Genomic DNA, 6,000 nt, shown 5'->3' with positions numbered 1-6,000 from the left:
GGGTGCAGCAGGGGGAAGGGGTAAGGTACCGCGAGCGCGGGGAGGGGAGGTAGGTGGTGCCCGGTGGCAGGTCCGCCCAACTCTTTGTTTACGTAACGCCCCCACTCATTACTGCGTGACGAAATATGCCGACGACATGCAACTGATTTGCACATTTATCTACTTTAATTGCTCTGTTGATAGAACATAGGAAAGGTTGGTTGATTTGCCCGAGTAGCAAGTACGACAGCAATATTTAAAATAGAGTAATGGATATTGCAACATAAATGACGCTTCAAATGTGTGGAGGTTGCTTGATGCTACTGTATAATCCATCGAAGGCTCCGAATATTATTTATAAGTAGGTACTTACTTGGAAAATAAAATATTTATGTAGTATTTATATTGTATGGTACATGGTACAGGTACATGTATGATTTAATTTTCATTTCATAAAATATACCTAAAACGTATGTGATATAATGATCGAAGAAAAATTCCTTCGATCTGACAGGATTCGAACCTGCGTCTGTAATGCCAATATAGAGCGTCAGGACATCTTTTGTCAACCTCTTAAAGGTACCTGGTTGAGTGAAGTAAAACTTTCATAGATTTCTCACAGTCGCCAACTACGGCAAGACTCTGATAAAACCAAAATCAAAGATCTGAAGCAGAAGTAAACAAACGCATAAGAAAATTCATAAGGTTCGCCGACTCAATCAGTAGGTCAGTTGGTAGAGCGGTTGCTTAAGACTGGCATTACAGACGCAGATTCTCAGAAGTCTTGTCCATCAAAGGGTTTTTTCTCAAATTTTGTAAATTAGAGGAGTAATTCCACAAAAAATAAATTACTATCAACGTAGCAAAACATCATGGTATTCAATAAAATCAATTATATATGTGATATTTTACGGCTAAAGGAAAGAAAAAACCTTTTCATTTCACTATTTAGCACAGAAATGCTTTCTTTCTCATTAGAAATCTGGGCGCAGAAGCGTTTTTATCCACGCTAGCGTCGAAAAGGTTTTTGAAATTTGAGCTTAACGATGGACTGTGGTGCAGCTAACTTTTACTTTCGATGAAAAAAAACATAATGACACATTCAACTACGGGATTTTTGTACATTATTTATGTAATATAAATCCGTTGGTATATTTTATTATTGTTATTGCGGGCATTAAATTGACAACGATAACTAATTTTGTTTATTAAAACTGATTTGTTATAGTTCAACTGGTTTTCTTTCATCTACCATTTTCCTCGCCATAGTGAGGTGAAAAGTTGTGTATTTCGCTCGGCAGCAAAATTGTTGGGCGTTTCGTGTCTTGAAATCCTCGGTACGCTCAGGATTCTATTTTTCAATATTAAGCATCTTCGCTTCCTCAGGTTTCAACACAAGCACTCGCTTCAAACAACAACTTTGCATCCTTGCATAACAAATAATTATTATTCGCCGTAGCTGCTGTGTACCGATCAATCGTCCTCTACTTATAGGAAAATGGTTAGAAGGTAGTGTACTCTAATATATTAATTTATGAATGTTGTGTACTCCTTAATGAGATATATATAGAAATTAAAGTAATTATTTAAGTTTTTTTGGAAAGTGCAATACGTATTCTGTGGATGTTTAAAAACAATATAAGAAATGCCTTTCGTCGTATATTATTCAACTTACATTTCATAGAGACTATAAAAGAAAATACATTAAATTAAAATTTAATTACACAAAGAAATCTAATACCCATATCGTTAAAAGTTGTTGTGATCGCTCCACTCATTTGAATTTTAACCTTGAAACGGAATGAAATGGAAGAGCCAGCAAATTATTTCATAAAAATTAATAGGCGCTGTGAAAGCTTTAAATGTAAAGTAGGTAGTAGTAATATAAATTTCAACTGTTTGTATAGCTTTCGTAAAGAATATTCCACAACTGTACTAAACACTCGTATAAATATATACTTGAAACAAAGTTACTCGTATAGTTATCTCTATCTCCCAGATTTTAGAGGTTGGCTCTATCTTGCTAGTGTAGATTACTTACTACGAAGCAGTAAATTTAATTAAAAGCAGTCACAGTACAATTTTAGCATGCTGGGCTTAATTTCAAAGCGTCCGTATGTCGATATTAGCTGACAGAAGCAGCGGGCACCAGTACCGCACAGGGCCACGCCGGCGCCGTGGTCCGTTAGTCGCCCACGGCGCACAAGTAGCATCTATCGAGACTAGTTTTCGCCAATATATTTTGTTTGTTTTGGATTTTGATTCAAGTAGAAAAATGACTTGTCAACTTATGTTTTGTTTGTTTTGGATATTGATTTATTTTATGACCTTTAATGTTACTTGTAAATGTTACAAGTAACATTAAAGGTCATCAAATGTCAAAAAATTCGACCAATGTGACCCAGTAAAATCAATATATAGTGTAGTAAAATGACTTGTCAACTTATGTTTTGTTTGTTTTGGATTTTAATTCAATTTTATAACCTTCAATGTTACTTGTGTTCAGACAAATGCGACATAGTAAAATTAATTCCAAATAAAGCTCTTTGACTACATTTATTGCAGAAGGGTAAATGAAATCAATGAGTTAGATACATGAGACACTAAAGTATAACCCATTCATGAGTAATCTTTAAAAAAATTTAGTAGCAATAGCTTTTTGTGGAAGAGTTCGTCCAGGGAAGTACTGCCACCTATTTCCACCGCCTAGCAGAAATGTGAGCATAATTGCGTTCCAGTTTTGAAGGGTAAGGGTGCTAGTGAAATTCTAAAATAACGGCACATGAAACTTGTGAACTTATGCCTCATGGTGACGGGCGCAATAGCAGTGCCTGATCTTTGGGATTTAAAGCTCTGAGTGGCACTGCAACTGCCATGGGCAAGCATGTCGCTCGCCACCGTACGACTTGTTCGTCCCCTGGTACCATAATAAAATCGATCTTTGTATCAGTAACAATAATAACAATAGTGGAGTATTTTAACAAAAAATATATCATTGTATTAAAAACATCACGATATTCAATAAAATAGATATATAGGTACAATTTGAGAATTAATAAACTTGGATATAACAGACACTGTTATAGTAATGGAATATATGAGGGTAATAAATTTATGACAATAGCCTATTTCTCAAACATAGCGAGAAAATAAACGATTATGTGAGGTGTAATCTACAGTTTGCATAAATTTTATAGCAATTGGATGAAATCAAAACATATCGGACACAATCTTCTATTCATAATGGAAAACTGGGATGGTTTTCTCATTTTGAATGGCGTCAGTCTCGTGAAATCAATTTTTTAATGGTTTGAGGTTTGTCTCTGACACAAGTAACACACATTCGGTAAAAGGTGCCTTGACGCCTATTATTATTAAAAAACATTTTAGTTTTTTTTAAATAGCCCCGCATCCGCGAAATCTTGTATCGCGGGTGCCATGGATACACACATAGATTTGTAGTTAGGTCGAGGATAAAACCCTGCAGTTAGGCATAAGCTTCTGAAGGAAGTCTCCAGTAGCATCTCAAGCCAAGGTACTTGCTCACATAGGCGCCATATGATCAACAACTTACGCCTAGGAACCTTCAGCTGCCAATTGCCATATATGTTAAAAAAAGCGGATTATAAACGCAACGACGCAGTTTTTAAATCCCAAAGATCTGATGGCCACTGTCTATCTTCACCACACTGAGTCATAATATGTTGGCACGTCTCATGTGCGTATAATTTCACTTTACCTTTCCATACATGCAGTAATGCTCAAATTACTGCTTGGCGGCAGAAATAGGTACGGTAGAAATAGAATCAAGTAATACGACGGCATTATTTTTTCATTCTTAACATGGTCGCAATAGCATTTGCGAGTTAAGGAAAAAACAGTGCTAATACTTTTTACTGTACTAGTTAATTTTTCATAACTAAACTTGGCACTCGGTGTTTAAATTATTAGACATTAGCCTCCGCACGCAAACGCTAAGCTTGTGCAAACAAATCCAAAAAAGTTGGCGCCATGTAATTATCACTTCGGTTTCAGTTATCCGAGATGAGGACGTTTGCGCAACTAAATATTACGTCAATTTAAATCCGCCAACACGAAACCTTGTTTTGTTTCTGCGTGAGTCAGTGTTTATGAAAGTGACGATTATAAATTAGCTGCAATTCTTCTTGCAAAGCTTACTATTACTCCGGGCAAGGAAGAACTCTGACTCTTTTCCCCCTCTCTATAGATAAACTTTCTGGAAACAGCAATTTTAAATTAAATCAAAGTTCTAGTTATATTGGTCTATAGTATTACAAAACCAGCTGGTAAGTGAAGGCGCCAGTGCACCGGAAATGACTCGTGCTCATCCGAAGGCCCTTGTGTTGCGCACGCGATCGCATCTATTGAGCTACACCTACACATCCCGCAGATCTAACAATGAGCGCGCAAATAAGCCTTCTAATGTCACAATTACTGCACTTTAGATTGTATTGATGTACTATATATATACAGAAGGAAGTGGCAAAATGGATCCCCTCTTTGTTTTTCAGTTTTCAGCAGGGTTCAAAGTAATAACTACCTTGATAAATAATTACCTTCATATTTATAAAATTAATTGGAACAAGAAAATGCTACCTCTTGCAATCTCGTACCATGAGTTTCTATCAGAGACGTATCCAAACATGTTAAATGTGAATGTAAACAAACACCTGTCAAATCGATTTTTTTACATGTATGTATATTTGGTTTTTTACTGTTTGTCATTTTTAGTAAAAAAATAAAGAGACATTACTGGAATCCGATGTATATCGGATAATTATCCAATATTTCTATACAATTACCAAAGAAAATTAACATATAGATATTTTTTTCTAAGAAATTTGGAACACTAAATTTCAGCCCAATATAATAATACAAATAGATAACTTACGAGACTGTTCCAAATATATTTTTAATAATACAAATTTCCAAGAGTAAATTAAGTAAAATCATAGAGTTCCAAAGTAACGTGTATTTCGAAAATAGGCAAAATTTTAATTTATAAAAATCGGCCTCGTTAAAACAGATTTTATCGACAAGTGCTTAAACAATTCATAAAAATATGAAAAAGAAACAAAATTTGCCGTTAAGGCAAAAATGGGTCTCCATATGCGCCCATAAAGTGCAACTTTGGCACTGTATTAGTGCCTAAATTAATTAAATTAAACATTATAAGCTATTTTTCTCACTTTGACAGTTTGCTCACTTTTCATGTCTGATCTCCAGACCTTGCCATATTCTATTATACTGATAGTATCTCCGAACTTTGCTATTCGTTTTTCCAATGCTAATTACGTACTATTTCATCACTCATCATCATACGTATTATTCATTATAATAACATATTTATTTCGTATTTAATATTTTGATATGTTGACATTGATAGACAGATTGTTCCTCTACAGTCTTCCATAGATTATCCTATAAATTACTCCTTCCTTTGATATGCAATCTTGGCAGTAGAAGTGTTTCCGATCCTGGCAGCACACATTTTGGCTCCTCATTTCAAATTGAAAATTCGCTATTCGAATTTCGATGCTCTTTATCGCTCTACTAATCGTTCGTCATTCCTATACCGACCTTCGAGTTATCTGGTCTTCAGATCGAAATATGCGCAGCCTCATCTTTCTTACGCCTGGAGTTCCGCTCCGCAGTTACGCTCTGCCTATCTGAACTGGGCCCCTCGCCCTGCGAGCGTAGAGTACCTACCTTGAGTAACTACAAACTCCACCTCGCCACTCCACACTCCATAACCACCGCTGTTTCTACGACAACCTCACCGCTCTCCGAAGTCAGTGCAGCATAACCACCGCTGTTTCTACGACAACCTCTCCACTCTCCGCCACCGCTCAGGCGTCGCGAACCCGGGGCAACGCATCATGTGGCATCACTCTAAATTAGAACTACATGCCACATGGTGCGTTGAATCGGCGCGTGGGGCAGAACGCATGCATATCGGACAAGCGGCCAGGAGACGAAGCGAAGAGAAAGAAAGAACTT

This window comes from Hyposmocoma kahamanoa, unplaced genomic scaffold (genome assembly GCF_003589595.1).
Source record: "Hyposmocoma kahamanoa isolate Upper Pololo Valley unplaced genomic scaffold, ASM358959v1 62, whole genome shotgun sequence".
Lineage (NCBI taxonomy): Eukaryota > Metazoa > Arthropoda > Insecta > Lepidoptera > Cosmopterigidae > Hyposmocoma > Hyposmocoma kahamanoa.
Note: the sequence above shows the minus strand (reverse complement) of the source record.